General features: G+C 41.3%; 1 long non-coding RNA gene across 4 annotated transcripts in view; it reads left to right on the top strand.

Moving 5' to 3' along the window:
- Window positions 1-16,872, top strand: part of LOC131308112 (uncharacterized) — a 28,109-nt gene extending 11,237 nt beyond the window's left edge. Inside the window, exons 2-8 of one of the 4 annotated variants that reach the window (XR_009194311.1) lie at window positions 12,210-12,288; window positions 12,535-12,636; window positions 12,847-12,971; window positions 14,577-14,650; window positions 14,726-14,826; window positions 15,924-16,006; window positions 16,609-16,872. This is a non-coding gene — a long non-coding RNA (uncharacterized LOC131308112). Of the gene's footprint in view, window positions 1-12,209; window positions 12,289-12,489; window positions 12,637-12,846; window positions 12,972-14,576; window positions 14,651-14,725; window positions 15,834-15,923; window positions 16,007-16,608 lie in introns of those variants that run through there. The other 3 variants (XR_009194313.1, XR_009194310.1, XR_009194312.1) reach the window with 3 other exon arrangements.
- The last annotated feature ends 4,412 nt before the right edge of the window (window positions 16,873-21,284 follow it).

Here is a 21,284-nt window from a genome sequence, read left to right as displayed (position 1 = left end):
TTGAGCGTGATAAGTAATATAGAATTGGATGATCTTGTTAGTATGTTTCATGCTTACGTTTGTCCTACCGCGGAGTCTATGCATGTAACGAGACACGAGAATCGAGAAAGTAGAAATATGACACCTAGGGTGTGAGTAATGAAAGGAAATATTTTTCGAGGAAGAAAATATTTTTGAAACTACATAATGACCAGTTTTGTGGGGCATTATGTGTGTGTGTGTTGTGTGCCAATGGGAACCCGGAACGGCGGAACCATTGTGAGGATACTCGGGAGTCCGGAACGGCGAAACCGAGGTTGGGTGAGTTAAATGAACTATTTTTGAAATGTTTTGAAAATCGCAATGTGGCCGGACTTGCCCATTGTGTGGTGTGTGTTCCAATGGAAATCCGCGAAAAACGGAACCATTGTGAGGTTGTGTGCGTTCCCATGGGAATCCGGAGCAGCGGAACCATGGTGAGGTATAGCTTGGTTATCCGCGGTACGGAGCCAATGCAAATATTTTTGTGTGCCAATGGGAACCCGGGACGGCGGAACCATTGTGAGGATACTCGGGAGTCCGGAACGGCGGAACCGAGGTTGGGTGTGTAGCTTGGTTATCCGCGGTACGGAGCCAATGCAAATATTTTTGTGTGCCAATGGGAACCCGGGACGGCGGAACCATTGTGAGGATACTCGGGAGTCCGGAACGGCGGAACCGAGGTTGGGTGTGTAGCTTGGTTATCCGTGGTACGGAGCCAATGCAATATTTTTGTGTGCCAATGGGAACCCGGGACGGCAGAACCATTGTGAGGATACTCGGGAGTCCGGAACGGCGGAACCGAGGTTGGGTGTGTAGCTTGGTTATCCGCGGTACGGAGCCAATGCAAATATTTTTGTGTGCCAATGGGAACCCGGGACGGCGGAACCATTGTGAGGATACTCGGGAGTCCGGAACGGCGGAACCGAGGTTGGGTGTGTAGCTTGGTTATCCGCGGTGCGGAGCCAATGCAAATATTTTTGTGTGCCAATGGGAACTCGGGACGGCGGAACCATTGTGAGGATACTCGGGAGTCCGGAACGGCGGAACCGAGGTTGGGTGTGTAGCTTGGTTATCCGCGGTACGGAGCCAATGCAAATGTTTTGTGTTAAACAAATGGTTTTTGAAATATTGTTTTGTAAATGAAAATGTTGACACGGTCTACGATGAGTCGCGTAGGAGAAACACGAAACTCTTGGACACCAACGATAGTTGATTAATGAATGTGGATGTGTCATTGATTAACTGTGTATATACTTATCATGTGGAAATTGATGTTGTATTATAGCTTTGTTTGTAAGTTATGGGTTAGCGGGTATGGGATTACTCTGCTGAGCTTTGTAGCTCACGGTGTTGCCTTTTTGGTGACCCTGACATATTATATCGGTGGTGACGCTGGTATAATGTGTCAGATTTTGTAGATAATCAGGATAAGCAGTTCACCGTGGAGGCTTTTAGAGCTGAGGAGCTGGCAAGAATGGAGGAGCTGAAGAGCTATAGTTAGGAACCGTAGAACCCCCTTCATTTTTTGTAAATATTGAACTCTTGTAGGAGTTTTGTTGTAATAAGAGTCAGACTCCATTTGATGTTATCAATAAAATGTCCTTTTAACGTACCCAAAATTCGGGGCGTTACAACTTGGTATCAGAGCTTTAGGTTCAAAACCTCGGCCATGGGTAGAATGGGTAGAACCACGAGATAAGTTGACCGTTGCACGATCGTGAATTGAGTTTAAGTTTACCGTCTCAAATTGGGTGGAATTCTGTCAAAACAATCTTCGGATTGAAGCAAGGCACGGAAATTGGCAGTACAGCTGAGCTGGGAATTCCCGAACAATTGGATGATTACTTAAATCAAGAGTCGAATGTGGAACTTAGAAACTCGAAAGTTTTCTTAGTATTAGCAAAACCCTATCCTAAAACTTTCCTAATTGAGGTTGACACTTTTTCTTGTAGATGAAACATCTAGTTGATCTTTTAGCCGAAGCCTATCAACCCAGAAATACCATAGAAATCCTGACATCCCAAAAGTTGGAAGACCCCTGGTTTTCGGGAATGTTTCCGATCCTGTCTGCTTTCCATGAATATTTTGGTGTTTTACCCCCGATGGAGAACTTTGAGGTTGAAGTTAAGGAGGAAGAAGTTAATGGTGATAAGGACGCCAATGAGGTGACCGAGGAGGAAAATCTGTTAGGTGAAGAGAATCTCAAGGAGGACGAGGCCCTAGAAGATCCGTGAAAGCCAAGGAGATTGCTTAGGCGTGCATAGAATAAAACTAGTAGTCGTTGTAATCCTTCAGGATGTAGGATGCTAAGGATTAGGATCATGTTCAACTTGTATTAGGAATCTTGTTTTAAGTCTACTTGTTTTATAGTAGAACTCTATGTTTATGTTTGTAATTCTATGCTTATGTTGTGTGATGTTCTTATCTATGAAAAACCTACTTTATTTTAAAGAGTACCGTTGCATACTATTTGTTAAACTACTTTTTGCTTTTGAAAGTTAGACCATTTGCAAAAAGAAAATTTGTTTTAGTAAACAAAAACCCCCTTTCGATTTTCCCTCGTAGATTGTTAATACGTGCCGTGGATTAGGAAACGATAATGGAGAACCCTCTAAACGTGAACCCCGACCTAGCCCAGATCGTGCAAGCACTTGTAACCGCTTTGAACACCAACCGCCGAAACCAAAACCACGATGATGGACCCGCGACCCGAACCCGGGCGATGAACGAGTTTTGCAAATGTCGACCCCCGACTTTCAATGGAGATACCAACCCTATCGTGGCCGAAGCCTGGCTGAAAGAAACCAAGGTGATCCTGGACACCTTGGAGATCACCCGAAAAGGAGACCGTGTGGCCTTAGCCACTTACCAGCTGAAGGGAGAAGCCCGCCATTGGTGGGATCTAATGGAGGCAACCCATACCGTAGCCACCATGTCCTTTGCTGAGTTCGAGACGCTATTTCTCGACAAATACTTCCCCACACCCCTTCGCCTAGCCAAGGAGCAGGAATTTATGAACCTGAAACAAGGGACGATGACCGTGACCCAGTACGCGGCCAAATTTGAAGAGCTATCCCGTTACGCTCCAACCGCTGTGGCAACTGAAGACAAGAAGGCAAGAAGATTCGAGTGGGGACTGACTACCGCTCGAAGGGCCGTAGTGGCACAAGCCTTTACCACCTATAATGGTGTGGTTCAGCGTGCTCTCCGCCTGGAAAGCGAGGAGGCTGACTTCAAAACTCGATGGAGGAAGGCGACAGGCAACGCCGGTGGACCAATCCGCACCCAAACCCTCAGCGATAACCGTGGACCCTACTCCACCAAACCCTTTACCCCATCTCAGAACAATCGACCCTGGAGAACTGCTAACCCTGGAGGTGACGAACCAAAGAGAGGTGGTACAGACATAGCGACAGTTTAGTGTTTCAACTGCCAGGCTATGGGTCACTATAAGTGCGACTGCCCCTAACTTCAAAGGAATGAGAACTTTGGAAATCAGGAAGTCCAACAACCTGGACAGGCCAGTTTTGTGAAGCAAAACCCTGGAGGCCCGTCGCAGCAGCAGAATGGGCAAAACAAGGGAAAACAGCCCATGGGAATCCAGCAAGGCACTGGAGGGCGTATCTTCGCACTACAGACTGAGGAAGCAAGCTGATTCAACAAGGATGTACTAGGAACGCCTGTAGGATACAAGTCCGCATGATGATTTGGTAGAAGTTCTGCTTTTGGCGTTAGTGTTTACAGTGGAGACCTTATCAAAGGCGTACGACGAGGCAAGCTGTTCGACGGCAGAAGCAACTTCAACCCCATCTCGTTAAGCAAGTGAAGAGGCATAATTCGATTGATGGTGACCTACTTCTAATTTTAAGGGGGATAATCGATGACTCCAAGATCGGTTTAGCAACCTAGTCTAATCTGTAGTCGCGCGCCAATTTCGGGGACGAAATTGTTTTCAGGGGGATAGATTGTAACGACCCTGATTTTTGGTGAATAAAAATTTTGTTAAATATTTGAATTTTATTTAAATTACTTATTTTTCTCTTGTGTGGCTATACGATTGCTTATTAATTTCCATCGTAGTTAGATTTTTTTGGTCATTGGTTAAACTCTCGACTAGAAACCCTACGTGACCAATTTAGTTAGTTTCCAACCGACTACTTGGAGGAACCAAGCAACTGACTTACCTAGTTACTAGATGAACCTTTTGGACCTTTTGAAACTTTTGAACCTTTTGCTTTTACCCATTGGTCCATAATGGTTAGGGTAATTTTTATCCATTGGACAATAGGCTTTCTTTTAAAATATTTTGATAAGTACAAGGATATAGTATTTTAATGGTGTGCAAAGTACATTTATTCTTTGTTTATTGGGGATTCTCCCACCCCTCCATTATCCATTGGATAATAACCACAAGGGTAATTTTTGTCCATTGGATAATAAATTTTTTATTATGAAAGTACATGTAGTCTTTCAAAATTCATATTTTAAAATAAAAGGTACTTGTACTCTTTTGTCCAATGGTTATTAACCGCAAGGGAAATTATTAACCATTGGGTAATAACCGTTAGGGAAGTTAGTGACCCTTGGATAATAGAGTCTTTTGACCAAATAAAGTACCGATGTGACTAGGGAACCTTCCAATAAAGTTGATTTGACTTGTACTTTATTATTATTTTAATGGAAAGAATCCTAGTCTTTTTATTTAATTGGGGTACTTGGTACCACACCTATATTTAATATAGGGCTTTTGTCACATGCTTAAAAGTACTCCTTGATTATTTTACTATAAAAGTTCCCTAGTTATTATTGTCCATTGGATAATAAAAGTTAGGGTATTTATTATCCATTGGGTAATAGAGTTATTCTTTCACCAAGTACATGGGCTTATTAAACTAATCATTTTTTCCTTATTGCCCATGTGATGAAGTACCCATATTTTGTTATTAAAGTACTTATTACCCTTAGTAGCCTTTAAGGCCTAATATTCTCCTAAGTACCTTTTTATTATTTTGTATTGGGGTTTTGTACCCAATTGAATTTATTTATTGGGGAGTTGATCTTCCTAGAGTACACTAGTTTATTTGTTTAAATCAACATGTGCCTAAAATTGGATTTCTTTAATCTTGTACTTTGTACCTTTTTTATTCTTTCTTGCATATATTTATATATATATATATATATATATATATGTATTTATGTGTGTGTGTGTGTACTAGAGAGAGAGAGAGAGAGAGAGAGAGAGGAGGAAGGAGAAAGGAAGGTTGGTTGTACCATGCTTGATCTTTCCTTGATCTTTGTTCATCCTTGGAGAATCTTTCTCCTAACCAAACATAACTCTCCATTGTACTTATGATTTGTTTAGTACCCAAATCTTGTACCCCTTGTCTCCTTTCCTTGCAACAAATCTCCCATAGTCCAATCCAAGGACTAAACCTAGCCTTGCAAGCTACCTTATTAGGCCTTAGTCTTTTTATGCCTAATGAGAACCTATGATGGACTATTATGACACAATCCTAGCCTTTATTAGCCTTAGACCTTGACTACAAGCTAAACCTAGATTATAATTACCTAGATTCACCTAAAAAGCCTAAGATCTTAGTTGATTACATAGCCTTACACCTAAGATTTGGATTGGACAAGGCATGGCTTGTCATGTGAGGTGATTTGATGACTTAATGGAGCAAAATCCATGGGAGATATAGAGAGAGAGAGGGCCGGCCATAGAGAGAGAGGAAGAGCCAAGAATTTTGCCTATAAATAGCACCCCATGTTTGCCATTCAACTCACACCTTCTCATTGCTCAAACTTATCTCTAGAAATTCTTGTTCTTTCTTTTGTTCTTCCTTTGTTCTTGAGTTCTTCTTGTGTTCTTCAAGAAACTCATCCAAAGCCGCCACTAAACGGCCACTCGACCACCCCTTCGATCCAAAAGTAGTAGTAGTAATAGTCAAGTAGAAGTTTCGAGAGAAACCATTCTCTTTCGAAGCTACCGGAGACCACCGTAGGAAGTTACTCCGCCCGACCACCGATGTACTTTCCGACCGCCGACTAACCTTCCGTAGCCGCCCTACCTCCAAGAAGTAAGGTAGAATACCTCTACTCACTTCCCTACGTATAAGTAGAGTCCTTCGTCCACTAACTCAACGTATAACGTAGAACCGTATGTTGGAACGTATAAGTAGAATACCTCTACTCACTTCCCTACGTATAAAGTAGAACCCCTTGTTCCCTAACTCTACGTATAGAACCGTATGTTAGAAAGTAAGGAAATCCTTACTTACTTCCTATTTATTTACTTACTCAAGTATAAAGTAGGTTATCTTTATTTACGTACTTATCGTTTGTTTAGAAGTATTTGTATTTTAATCTTTAAGATGATTATGAGTATGTATATATAAGTTGCTTGTATTACTTGTGGTGTGATAAAGCATAAGTGATTTCACTCCAAAGACGTCCGTACATGTGGCGTTGTGCTTTGAATAAAGCATAAGTGATACACTCCAAAGGCGTCCGTATATGTGGCGTTATGCTATAAGTAGTAATTGAGCGTGATAAGTAATATAGAATTGGATGATCTTGTTAGTATGTTTCATGCTTACGTTTGTCCTACCGCGGAGTCTATGCATGTAACGAGACACGAGAATCGAGAAAGTAGAAATATGACACCTAGGGTGTGAGTAATGAAAGGAAATATTTTTCGAGGAAGAAAATATTTTTGAAACTACATAATGACCAGTTTTGTGGGGCATTATGTGTGTGTGTGTTGTGTGCCAATGGGAACCCGGAACGGCGGAACCATTGTGAGGATACTCGGGAGTCCGGAACGGCGGAACCATTGTGAGGATACTCGGGAGTCCGGAACGGCGGAACCGAGGTTGGGTGAGTTAAATGAACTATTTTTGAAATGTTTTGAAAACCGCAATGTGGCCGGACTTGCCCATTGTGTGGTGTGTGTTCCAATGGAAATCCGGGAAAAACGGAACCATTGTGAGGTTGTGTGCGTTCCCATGGGAATCCGGAGCAGCGGAACCATGGTGAGGTATAGCTTGGTTATCCGCGGTACGGAGCCAATGCAAATATTTTTGTGTGCCAATGGGAACCCGGGACGGCGGAACCATTGTGAGGATACTCGGGAGTCCGGAACGGCGGAACCGAGGTTGGGTGTGTAGCTTGGTTATCTGCGGTACGGAGCCAATGCAAATATTTTTGTGTGCCAATGGGAACCCGGGACGGCGGAACCATTGTGAGGATACTCGGGAGTCCAGAACGGCGGAACCGAGGTTGGGTGTGTAGCTTGGTTATCCGCGGTACGGAGCCAATGCAAATATTTTTGTGTGCCAATGGGAACCCGGGACGGCGGAACCATTGTGAGGATACTCGGGAGTCCAGAACGGCGGAACCGAGGTTGGGTGTGTAGCTTGGTTATCCGCAGTACGGAGCCAATGCAAATGTTTTGTGTTAAACAAATGGTTTTTGAAATATTGTTTTGTAAATGAAAATGTTGACACGGTCTACGATGAGTCACGTAGGAGAAACACGAAACTCTTGGACATCAACGATAGTTGATTAATGAATGTGGGTGTGTCATTGATTAACTGTGTATATACTTATCATGTGGAAATTGATGTTGTATTATAGCTTTGTTTGTAAGTTATGGGTTAGCGGGTATGGGATTACTCTTCTGAGCTTTGTAGCTCACGGTGTTGCCTTTTTGGTGACCCTAACATATTATATCGGTGGTGACGCTGGTATAATGTGTCAGATTTTGTAGATAATCAGGATAAGCAGTTCACCGTGGAGGCTTTTGGAGCTGAGGAGCTGGCAAGAATGGAGGAGTTGAAGAGCTGTAGTTCGGAACCGTAGAACCCCCTTCATTTTTTGTAAATATTGAACTCTTGTAGGAGTTTTGTTGTAATAAGAGTCAGACTCCATTTGATGTTATCAATAAAATGTCCTTTTAACGTACCCAAAATTCGGGGCGTTACATGTATAGCTGGCATCTGTTCGACGTAGCTTGTTGTTGTGGCGTCAAAACCCTTCTGGTACCCTTCTTCATAGGAGGCTTTTTTGGTGTTATCGATCTCCAACAATGCCTGATTCAGGCCCTCCTCAGCAATCTCCAGCTTGCCTTTAGCTCCTTCAAAGTCAGCTTTGGCTTTGTCCCTCTCTCTTTCCAAACGAGCAACTGTCCGAAGCAGTCTTGTGTTGTTGTTCAGTAGCGAGATCCTTTCGTTATCTGCATCCTGGAACTTCTGGCCCAGTGTGACCATTTTTTGAATAAACTGGCAAAACCATCGAGTGGTAAGTGACGGGTGTAGCAATATATGATATGTGGTATATGAAATATACATAAAGACTTATATGAAAAGATTAAGTCACATTACCTTGATACCACTGACGAGTCCAGTGGAGACAAGCCGATCAGGCGCAGCCTCAGATTCCTTCTGCATGTCTACAGGAAGCAGTAGACCTTGGGCAAGGGCGAGTGTTGTTTTCGAAGAGCTGGCACTGTCCCCAATGTGAACAGGCCGATCGCCCCTAATAAGATTGGGGGTCCAGCTTTCAGGAAGCACTGGAGTACTCGAAGAAGGGGGTTGTTGGACTAAAGTAGTGGTTTGGGTAAGGGCGTCTCCAGTTTCTTCGCTCCTGGGACGTTTGTCCCAATGAGCATCAGTAGCCTCAATAGGGCTATCTTGTTCCCGAGGAGACGATGACGATCTTGCGGATCCCCCCCTATTGCGACGTGAACGTGGGGGAGGGGCGCCAGTTGATGCTACCCTATTGGTAGCGCCACGTCCCCATGAGGAGACAGTGAGTAAAGAACTGAGGTTAATGGGTTGGTGCGTCATCGTACCTGGGGTTGGAGATGGTCGAGAATATCCGGATGAGGACGACTGACTGGTAATTTGGAGAGGAACGGGTTGTTGTTCGGCAATGACTTGCCTACGACCAGATCTTCTGAGTACCACACGTGTTTGAGGTATACCGTCAGGAATAGCAATTTCGCCTGACTGACCGGCAAGAGTGACACCAGCTTGAAGCCTTGAGTTGTGTGGTTGGGGAGCAGTAGATGTAGACGCAGCACAAGTGCTGGGGTGGGCAAGTCTTCTGTCGATGACCCCTCTGTACGAAGGATCGTATCCCAGCAGTATATCAGCGTCTCGACCCCGACCAGCTGTTCGGGTACCTGGTTCTCCTGTGTATTTTAGGATCCTGTTTATGTCCTCTGTTCGGACGTAGCTCGGCTCACGTCTAGGACGTTTGTTAACGTTCTCAGCTGCAAGATTGGAGTTATAAAACCAAAATTAGGCACATAGAAAGCTACGAGAAATCAGTAAATGAAGAAATTGCAAAAGATAAAAAGCAAGAGCATACGTGGATAACCACATATGTGGGGGCAATGGAGCCCTAGCACTTGGCCATCCTCTCCTAGTGGCTCAAAGGCTCCAGTGACATAAAGGAAATCAATCTCGTGATCCCGAGCGGAGTCTGGCAGGTTGAGCACGAGACGCTTTTCTGCCCTTCTAACTTTGAAATAGTAGGTATTATATTCAGGGTTTAGTACAATACTGTACCACCACTGAATGTCCCAAATTCCTAACTGGGTCCCCAGAATCCTATTCAAAGCTATTACACCCATTATTAGCCTAAAGACGTTTGTTGATACTTGCATGGGGGTGAGACGATACCAGTTTAGGATCTGGCGGAGTAGTGGGTGAAGGGGAAATCGGACTCCACCTTCGACGATGGCCACGATAGGGATGCACATTCTATCCCAGGAGCCACCATCCCTATCTACTCCTAAAGGGGCAAGTTCGAGCCCCACATTATCAGGGATGCTATACTCAGACCTAAATGCCGCCATGGCAGTTGAGGTTTCACAGAGTTTCCTAAATTTACTGGGTCTAGGAGGGTGATCATTATCATCAGCCATGAGTATATTCTATAAAGAAGAAAAAAACTGGAAATGGGAACGAATAGAAACCCTAAAAACAGCCCACGAATCTGAGAGTGAGATCTCAGAGGGAAACCTAAGCAGACGAAATGGAGTGAGAACGAGAATCTTACAAGAATAATGTAACGATTCCCTGGAGTGCAATCAAATTTGCAGACGGCGGCGATGGCGGATGGCGGGATGTTTTTACCTGGTTTCTAGAGAGAGAAGGAGCGAGTTTGAAGTTTTGGGTGAGAAACCCAAAATAAGCCCTTTTCTGGGGTTTAAGGGTAAGAAACAGAGACGAAGCGTCTCCTCTTACGCCGTTACAGGATAAAGTAACGGAAAGCAGAGTTCGTTCTGACACTGTTTCATAGAACGTCAGTTCGAAATTAATGATAGGCATACGATACGTGCCACGTGGAGTCATTACCCCGAAATGGTATAATGACAGAGGCGCCAAAAGGCATCAATGACATATTGAAATTATGACTGCACGGGATCAGAAGAGTCTGGTCTAAATAAAATTCTGTTTCTAAGCATCATATATTGCCCCCGAACAGTGGTAAATAGATGAAGCCGGGGAGCAATTGTAGGGAGGTATTCCCGAACCCATACATTTAGTTGCCGAACACGTGATATTCGGGAGCACGTGGTAAGTATGACAGGACTTACCGCCGGGCAATATAGTGAACAACAATATGGACCAATGATATGAGAAGTCATTGATCCATGCTGTCTGTTCGGCAAACTAAGGGCCAAGTTACATGTGAAATAGATGGTCCAAAGCAGACTGTTCGGTTATAAACAGCCGAACAGATGAAGCAAAGAACCAAGCACGTGATATGAGGGATCACGGGTTAAAAAGCAATGCAAATGGTATGTGGGACCATAGTTTGAATATAGGCAGGATAGTCATCATGCTAAACAAATGTTCGGCAAGATGGACCAGTGACATGAGAAGTCAATGGTCCAAGCCGTCTGTTCGGCAACAAGATGGCCGAACAAAAGAAAGAACTTCAGTCAAGTATTGGAGCATAACGAACATTCTGGAAGAGTCTAGAAACAATAGTATTCCGTTAAGGAATAAGATCCCGAGAATATAGGATCTGATAAAGATACCCAACGAGTATGAGATGTTCGGCTTGTTATGGAAAAGAGTCCTACAAGGATTAAGGTAATGAACTGATAAAGGAAACGAGAATCCTTGATATCCTGGGATTCCTATACGAGTTAGGAATCCTAGGGCAACACGGATGCTTGGCCAGCAAGCATACGCAAATCTATAAATAAGAGGTAAACCTAGAGGTAAAAGGTACGCAATACTTGGCATTCTTGCTTTCCTACTGATAATTAGGGTTTTAACTGCTAGTACGTGATACTAACTTTGGCATCGGAGGGCCTTTGCCACGAGAGGCAGAGGTGCGCTCACCCCCTGTCTATTTTGCAGATTAGGGTTCCGACGACGAATTAGGGTTCCAGTGAAGAGGCACGAGAAAGCCGTTGCAAACCAGTTGATCAGAAAGCATCAATTGTTTTCATCCTCCTACATGTGTTCAAATACAAGAATGTTGCTCCTTGTAGGGAGGAGGGAACCAGTGGTAATTGAGTGGTGGCGAGACAGTGAATGGTTGTGATAATTGGGCCTTTACGTTTCTATTTTCGATAAGTAATTGGGGCTTTTTCTTATTGGTTCCTAATTTCATGCTTTTTCTTATCAATTCATAATTGATTTTCTCATGCTATAACAAATTGGTGAATTATTTGAAAAATGACCATCTAGCATAGTTTTGTATAGGGAAAAAAATTGCTTCAGATTCCTATTTTTTCTTTCCCCATAGGTTGATTGCCCTACCTATTGAGCCATAAAGGTTAGGTAGATATTAGAGAGTCCTAATTCTCAGAATATAAGTTAGGCCTTTTAACAACCCTTTGTATAAATGCCCACTTCAATGGCCAGCAAACAAGAAGTTTACTAGTGATTGGGGAAAATAATCAGCTAGAATATGTGCACTTTTAAAATCAGAAGTTTGAACTTTAGATAAATGACACCTAGCTTATTGGAGTAATAGTTTAGTTTTGACTTTGGTTAGCACAAACATTGTTGAACATAAGTGCAAAAACATTGTTGGTTAGCTTATTGTTGTTTGGCAAGGGAAGCAAGGTTTCCATTATGCATTGATTCTTCTTATTCATGGTTTTCTCACATAAAACATGGACTCATTTTTCTTTGTTTTTGTTCTTGATTTCAAAGTTTGGAAGGAGTTATAGTTGAACATTTAGACAATGGCAGTCAATTGGTTCACAACAATGGACATAGATGGCCTCATCAGGTAACTAATTGATCAACCCTTGGGGTTTCTGTACATACATGTAGTACGTCTATGAACGGGAAGACCACCGATCCCACACATATATCTTTTATGCGTAAGTTAATAGAACCAATATAGAAGGACTAAAACTATTATTGCATTGTAGTTAAGCTGATTAAGTTTTGTTTTTTGGTTGAATAAGCTAATCAAGTTATTCCACAGTTTTTCAACATCGAGTTCGCTGATGTCTGATGTCGCCCATGACAGGTGGAATTTGATTCTAATGGAAAAGCCTTTGGAGTGACATCGGAAGGAGAAACTGCAAAATGCAAAAAAGTAGTTTGTGATCCTTCAAATTTGCCTAGCAAGGTGATTAATCGTCAAGGAACCTTGAATCAGTAGCAGGAGAATGTTTTTTTGTGAACACCTTTCAAACTTAAGACCTTAGGAAGGAGCAAACTCCAAAATCCAAGGCCATGACCACCAGGCCAACCCTTTGGAATTATTATAGTAGCATGAGAATGTTGAATTTGAATGGTTTCAATTAATCTTCAAGGGACCTACTGTTTACTGTGACAGGTAAAGAAGGTTGGGGAAGTAGCTCGTGCTATATGCATTATGAGTCATCCCATCCCTCACACCCATGATGCTCACTCAGTCCAGGTTATTCTGCCCCAGAAACAACTTCGTCTTAAGTCTGATGTGTATGTACGCCAAACTCTAGATCAATTGTTTATTTGTGCAAATATGTTATGCCCATGTAAACCTTCACGGGATGGTAGGAATAGCACCAATAGAAGATAAGATGAGAGACAACAGAGGTGGTTCGGACATGTCTTAAGAGGGGTGATGTGGTGATGGTAGAGGGTAGGATCAAGGGGAAAGGTAGACCAAAATTGAATGTAAAGGTGGTAGTTCAAAAGGATTTAGGTTTGTTGGCTGTTACAGGGCACGATTTTCTTGAAAGAGCTCAGAAGAGGAAACATATTTATGTAGCCAACCCCAATTGTGTTGTTGACGATGTGGGTCCTGTTTTGAAGCTAGAATTGGCTGCCCAAATAGACATTTTAGTAAACTATGAAACTGTGATATCGCAGTTTGAAGTTAAAGAGGTGGATGATAGTTCGGAAAGAACTGATTGCTATAAGAATTTGTTGCCTAGTTAATATGTTGAAAGTGTGGTACTCTTAGTTGTAGAGACTTGGCTTCTTATGTTTCTTTTGTTTGATCAAATTTTCTATTTGGCTATGTAGTAATAGATATATGTGTTTGATGGATTTTTTTTTTGTATGTGTATGTACTGTGTTTTCAAATTTGAGATAGGTATGTACTGTGTTATTTAATATCAAGCTCTAGAGTACTTGTTTAACTATCTAGTGATGAACTGATGAAGGAAAAGATTAGTATGATTGCTCATAAATGTCTTGTAGTGGTTAATCGTTGTTGTATTTCTTGGTTAATTAGGCATACTTTTGAAACAAAAATATTGCAAAGCTTGAAGGTTTTCCTGTTGGATTGAGGACCCTTCATAGCATAATTTCCATCTCATTTTCCACCTTCTCATGGACTCATGGTGAGATGCAAACTTGTACTTGCAAAAAACAAACCTGAACAATGTTAGCCCATTAGTCTTATCTTGTTGATGTCTATCTTTTTGAGTTGTATTGATTAAGATACTAACGAATTTCAGTCCTAAAAAACCTTACAATAAGGAATATATCTTTTGCCTCAGTCCTATTATTTCGTCCTTTACCAATCTTGAACATTAGAATCATAAGTGATTATCCTAAATTCCACACTATTCCCAATTTTGGAAGGATTTAGTATGATTATACTTCAGTTCACTTTGATTAGGTGAAAAAAAGGGACTTTGTCTCTTTGATCAGTTGATGAGCTTCAAAATATAGTCCTTTCTCCTTATATTTCATTAGCAACTAGCTTTTTATGGATGTCGTGAGAGCAAACAATTATCCACCACTTTCACTTTCCTTTCAAAATATATGGTTTTCAATAAGATGGCATGCAACACAATTTAATGGTTCACTCTATTGCAGAGTGCTTGATTTATCTGTACGAAAGGTGTAAGGAAACATGTTTGAAAGTGAAAGGGTCATCTGGTTGTCTATAGCTTTCATTTCAACTTTCAGTACTAAGCACATTAATACATCCAAAAATTCACCGATGGATATTTACATGTAATGTTACTTATTTTCTTCTTGTAAATCCCAGCAGCAGTTTTTAGATATGTTGAATTATCAATTTCAACTTTGAATAGTTGTCCTTCAATTTCCTTTGCTTTTGTCAATCAGATATATGGGATCAATGTGACATCTGGTGCTGTTGTTTCAGCTTTGAATATCTCCTCGGGAGATCATGTCACCTGGTAAGTTTTCTTTGTAGCAGTTTTTATTTTTCTGAATTTTTGTTTCCAATCTTTTTCTCACATCTTATGATTCAGCTTGCAGAGGATGGCGGGCTTGATTGGAATGTGCTTGAGGGTGCAGTGACAGCTTGCAAAGGATGGCAGGCTTAACTTGAATTTTACTCTCCCCTATAGAGGTATGTTCTACTTTTGAACACACCTTTCAATTCCATCATGACAGATTTCCATCAAACGTCTAAGCTGACCAAATGTCATTTATCAGAGCTGTTTTCTTATTTTTCTTTGACCTCTATGTTGTATCTTTGGTTTTATAGCCTTCCAAAAGTTGTATTTTGCTCACTGAGACTCGTATGCTGGGTACTCATGCGTTTCTTATCTAGGTATTTAACTATCTGCTCTATAAAACTAAAATGGTTTTGACACCTGCATGAGTTAGAAGAAAAGTTGAAATTTCGGAAGAGAAAAACAGTGACATACTAATATGATATGAAATTGTATTGCGTAAGCACTATAGTAATTATTGTACAGGAGTTAAATAGGTTTATTCTTGGTTTTCATTAGTTTAAGCTGCATAATATTGTGGCTTCCACTACTAATGCTCAAGACATGTTCTCCTGATACTGAGTAACCGGGATTTATACTTTGTGTAAAAAATTTATTATCAAGGTGAGACAACAATGCGGACATAACAATTAAGCTTGTTGGCTGTAACCTGATTTTGTATTCCGGTATTCCCTTGAAAAGCAAAAGTGAGTTGATCATTTCAAATTTCCTGAAAGATTTAATGATAAAAAATTTCAAAATCTGTCTAGGGATGACGGTGCTAAAGATACAACATACACTTTTTTTAACCTCTTGTTTTTCATTAATATAGAGCTTTATCTATTTCCTTGGAATTCGTCCTCTTCCCTAACTACTCATTACTGATCATTACTGATTGAAAGGGTGCTTTAGACTCATTATGTGATGCTTCAGAATGGTTTAGTGATGGTTTCTGCAATTGGTATTCTATGTTTGTGAATACTATATATAATATTCGTGCTTTAGACTCAGTATGTGCACCATGTTCATCCCACTCCTCTTTATTCCTGAAAATTCTTTCATTCTCTTCAAAGATTAAAGAATGTTATGTTCAGCTTGGTTTGGTGTTTTTGCGGATATTTTTGTAGCTGTCCTTGTTGTTGTTGTTGTTGTTGTTGTTTGTTGTATATGCTGCTGTGTCCTGCTGGTTTCTACTGTTTTTTTTCTCTTTCTGATGTTGTTTGCTGTATAGGCACACTTAGTACAGCCTTAATCCATCAAATCACTGCATGATAGGAAGATTTTGGGATGGAAAAGACAAGTGAAAAATTCAAGGTAAGTGCATTTTGGTGTAAGTAACTTATCTGCCTTTTTTTTTTTTTTTCTTAATGGTTTTGGTTCGAAGTGTGCCTTGTCCTGATATGTTATTTCTTGTTCCAAGTGTGCCTCCATGTGATATGCTATTTTTCTTCACTGATCCAAAAAGTATGCAACTTCACTTACGTTGTTTTTGTGTGTGTGTGTGTTGCCTTGTTTTTTTTTCCGGTATAATGTGCGTGTGTATGTGGTGCCTTGTTGATAAAGAGCGTTAACAATAACCCTAAATGCAACAAGTGGACGTTGGTCTTTTAGTGATGCACATACCCGTGGTCATGTACTTATCTATCCTAGCGCAATGGTAGTTTGGGTGGATGTTGTAAAGAAACCGGAAGTATTTTTGTGGAGTAGTGAGTGACATGACATGGTTTATGTTGAAGAATCTGTTGGAACTATTGTTGCTTGGCTGACAAAGTTATTATGGACTCGACATGAGGGTAATTCATTTTTTTATTACATCCACATATTGAGAAGGAATGCATTCGGTTTCTCTGTTTATAAAATTGATTAGTTTGAAATTTGTTCATTCAAATTGAAACGTTTTCATCTTGTACGTGTAGGTCGACTCTGGGTTGAAAGACAAGATTGGTGTTTTGTGACTTTCGCTCAAGATGGAGATATGATCATGTGCCAGTGTCAGCCGGGCATTGCTCAAGCCTTTTCCTTGACACATTTACTGGCTTCTCACCGTCAAGCCTTGTAGTCCACTTTTGGGGTATATATGTTTAAGGGTGGGCTTGAAGTCAACTGAATTTCCTTCATTTTTAAGTTAACATGTATAGTACCTGATGTTGATGAAGTACAATTTTCTTTTTGATTTTGTATGGAATGTTGTGACTGTATTGCTACTGAATGGGTATTAATTAGATTATCCAGTTCTTTTTCTTTGAGCTTAGTTGGAATCATATCAATGATTCATTATTATTGAGAGTATTCGGGATATATTGCAGCAGGTGATATGGTCTCAAACAAAGCGTGCAAAAAATACTATTAAAAGTATATATCGAACACATCATGTCGAAAATGCTATGGAAAGTAAGCCAAATATAGCGTGCTAAGACTGCTATGGAAGGTATGTCAACAACAGCAGTCGAAAAAATGCTATGGAAAGTTTGGACTTTTTAATAGCATGGGCAAATATAGCGTTCCTCCGAATGTTGTCTATATGATTCCATAGTGTGCTTTGCTCGCTGTGGAATATGTTAACAATAGCGGACAATGAACGCTATTGAAAGAAAGGACTTTTAATTGCATCGGCTAATAAGGCGTTCTTCGGAACGCTATGTTTATCATTCTATAGCGTTTTTGGCACGCTATGAAAGGTCTTATTTGTTGTAGTGTCAGCATGATCATAATCAAAATTGCAATTAAAACCACCACCTCAACTGCTTAGAGTAATGGGAAGTTGCACATTCGATTACCTTGGGTAGTTGAAACGACTACTTTTACTTAATGCACAAGAATTGGACCCCAAGGGCCAACCTCTCATGTTTTGAACAAAAATAATATTCTACGGAAATAAATTGTCAGACCTGAGGCATATCCTACGGGAAACTACAATAAGTATATTAATTGTTTGGACGCAAATAATTTATATACTTAGGGGAGTAGGAATACTACCACTCTCTCACAAACGTAGCACAGCTATGCATTAAGAATGAAGCTTAGGAAAAATTTCCGAGCTCACAGATGTAGCACAGCTATGCAATCTATACCTAATATATATCCCACGGGAAAATCAAATAAGTGTTTCAAAATTGATTTGGACGAAAGCAATTTACACACTTAGGGAAGTAAGACGTAGCACAGCTATACAATCAAAAAGAGCTCAGAAAAGAATTTCTAGCTTCATAACTCAACTCAAAATAAAGAGCATGCCATCATCGAACCTGCACCTGTTATGATTTCAAAAGCAAAACAGCCTTACCAAAGCCTTGCAAAAGGCCCAAAAAATGTCACTGAGATCGACCTCAACATTCATCCAACAAAAGTTTTAAAGTCACCCGGCCAGGAAGGAGTCAAGACCAACAAACAAGCCACTAACAAACAAACACAGTTATAGTACGAAAGTATTAAAACATGTTTAGTTACAGACCCATTAAATTGAATGTTTCTTCTGCCATTCAAAGGCCAAAGTGTAAAGACCCGTAAATTTATAAAATTGATTTAAATGTTTTATAAGATTAATACAAGGAGGAAATTGGTTTGGAATATTGAGATTTGGGGCTAACATGTTAAAGTGTTATATTGGTGGGATGAATGTGTGATGTGTGTATATATGTGTGTGGGTTGGGAGGCAGGGAATTTTATTTCCCTTTCCTCACTCCCTCTCTCCCGTCCCTCTCCTCCCTCTCAGCTCTCTCTCTCTCACTCACACTCCCACTCAAACTCCACCAAAATCACCCAAACCCCCCCCCCCCCCCCCCCCCCCCCCAAAAGCAACCTCAAATCCTTCACCCCTTCGTGTATTTCAGTCCGTATATCGCCGATTTGAGCTCGGTGGAGGCGTAATCCTTCCGTTTTCAAAGTTTGGAGTTAGGGCTTGGAAAATCATTCAAATTCGTTCTTCAATCTTGAGGTAGGGAGTTCTAACTTTCAATATATGTTTATGACTTGTTTCTATTGCTTGATTTGTGCCATCGATTGTGGTTATTGTTGTTGATGTTGTCGTTGTTGAGAAACCCATCAAAATCTGCAGAAAATCTGCTCGAACAACCTTTGTTATCGATACCTTAGCCTTTGTTATCGATACCTTTGTGTCCCAAAACCCAGAAAATCACTTGTTATCACTACCATTTGCCATTGTTATCGATACCCTTGCATCTGGAACCATTTTTGACCAAATGGTATCAATACCTTTGTGTTAGGTATCGATACCTGTTGCTTATCTCCAGTTTTCATTGTTTTGCTTCATTTTTCACCATTTTGGTTTCTAGTCACTTCCAACCTACCCAAACACTTCTCGAATGATCCCTTAACATGATTACTTGTAATCGAAGAACTCATTGTACGTTCCCATGACTCTAATCCTCGTTTGGACATGACTCCACGAAATTGCTTTAGGAATCAAAGTTGGATTGAATGGTATAAACGTGACGGAAAGATGATTTTTGAACATTACGGACACGGCGAGAACCTTTCAGGACATCCCGAACGGGTAAAGAGCCTGGCAGAGGACATTGGGGTCCTTTAATTGGCCCGGTATGAGCTTTATGCTCCTATTTGATACTTCAGGACATCTGGAATGGGTAAAGAGCCTGGCAGAGGACGTTGGGGTCCTTTAATTGGCCTAGTAAGAGCTTCGGCTCATGACACATGTACGAGACACGTTTGACATGTGGTGTTTTCAAAGTTTGTTCTGTAAGACACATGATTGGTTTTGAAAATGAAAGGTTGGAATCAGATTACTGTTGTTGCCCTTTCTGTTGGTTTTGGTAGCCATCTTTCATCCTGTGACCGTTCCTGCATTTCATCTGCATACATTGTTAGATTAGAGCTTTCTATTGGGCTAGTGTAGCTCAAACCTTACATTATATTTCAGGTACTAACCTTGGACAGTAGTTGCGTGCTTGGAGTGCTTGAGCATGGACACTCTTTTGAAAGCTAACATTGAAGAAGTTACGTAGCCATCTTTGTAAATCACTTTTCGGAAGATGTATTTGTAACTCCATTTGATACTTTTGTTGATTTTGGGGTCATTGAGCCAATGATGTACCTTTTGTAAACATTTGGACATTGAAGTGTAATTTATGGAAATGGACTTGTTAAATCCTTTTGGGGTATCGTATGGATAATTGTGAGGTTTTATTTATGAAAATCCTTTATCATTATGTTTAAAATCGAAGGTGTGACACAGAGGTTGGGACTTCAGTTACCTGCCCATCACCTGATGATGGGCCAGTAGGTGTTGCCGCTGGAGTTTGAGTTACAAGGGAAAGAGAGACCTTTTCTGGAGTTTGGAGAAGGGATGCAATCGAAGAGCTAGGGATGGTTGTGTCTTTGGATACTGCGTCATCACGTTCTTCCTCCTCTTTTTGTCCCCCATCAAGACATGAGGGCCCCTCATCATCATCAACCTCAAACTTGGAAAAATCCAAATTTTGGAAAGCCAAGGCCGCCCGGCTCCTCATAGCTTCAAACCCATCAAAATATTGCTGGGTTATGTCCTGACGGTACTCAGGGGACTGCAAGAAGAGTGCAATGGCATCCCTGCGAGCCTTTTTCACCTTCTCCAACATCCCCAAGCTCATAGTCTTATATTCCTCCATCTCCACATCCCATTCAGAAATCTTTTGCTCTAAACTTCGAGCAGTAGCCACGGCAACGTCTCTCTCCTCTTCCAAACCTCTCTTCGATTTGAGGGCATCATCTCTCTCATTTGTCACTTTTTGGAGCTCTGCCACTATGGTGGCACCTTGCCTTGTGAGCCTCATGTTGGCCTCAGTAAGGGTAACCACTTGCTTCCCCATGCTATGGCTTTGGGAGGTGAGATGGCGACCACAAGCCGCAGCCTGCAAGAAGAGAGAAGGAAGCTAACAAAGAAAATAACAAATGATAAATTGTCAAAACAGAAAAGAGGAGCATACCATGGCCAACTCAACCAACATTTGCTCCCCTACATCCTGAAGAGACATCTCAGCCATCAAGTCTTTATCAGCTGCGCAGAGCAGCCCAGAAGCATGCTCGAGAGCCTCCTGACAATTGCCCAAAACAGAAGGACCGACAGAAGTTTTCAACTTCTTTCCAAGAGGGGTATACTCCATGGCTGCACCTTTCACCGTTCTCTTCGATTTCACAGCATCTCTCTCAACAATTTGCTCAACCACTAAGTCAAGAGCAAGGACATTAGACAAATCAGTGTCCAGGAAGCTATCGACATTTAGCTCTTTTAGGAGACAAGAGCTCTTCCTTTTTGGAGCTACAACCCCAGACGATTGCTTTGTCCTCTCAGCTTTCAATTGGGCCAGCAAGGCTTTGTCCATTTTTAGTTCCATCTCTTTACCTTCACCTTCTTCTTCTGAAAAGAAAAGAAATGAAAACAATGAGAAAGTCAGTAGACAATAAGGCGCCAAAATAAAAGCATAAAATACCTCTGGAAGGGCTAAGGCCTCACGAGATATTTTTGGACCCAACAGATAAATAGCTAAAGACTCTGGTGTTACAAGCAACCCCCAGCTATGAATCTCATAGCTCTGGGCCAATCTAAGCTTCGCCTCTGTAGTGGAGGTTAAAGGGA

Source organism: Rhododendron vialii, chromosome 11a, assembly GCF_030253575.1.
Source record: "Rhododendron vialii isolate Sample 1 chromosome 11a, ASM3025357v1".
NCBI classification, from domain to species: domain Eukaryota; kingdom Viridiplantae; phylum Streptophyta; class Magnoliopsida; order Ericales; family Ericaceae; genus Rhododendron; species Rhododendron vialii.
The sequence above is the reverse complement of the archived record's forward strand: the minus strand, read 5'-3'. Positions and strand labels throughout refer to the sequence as shown.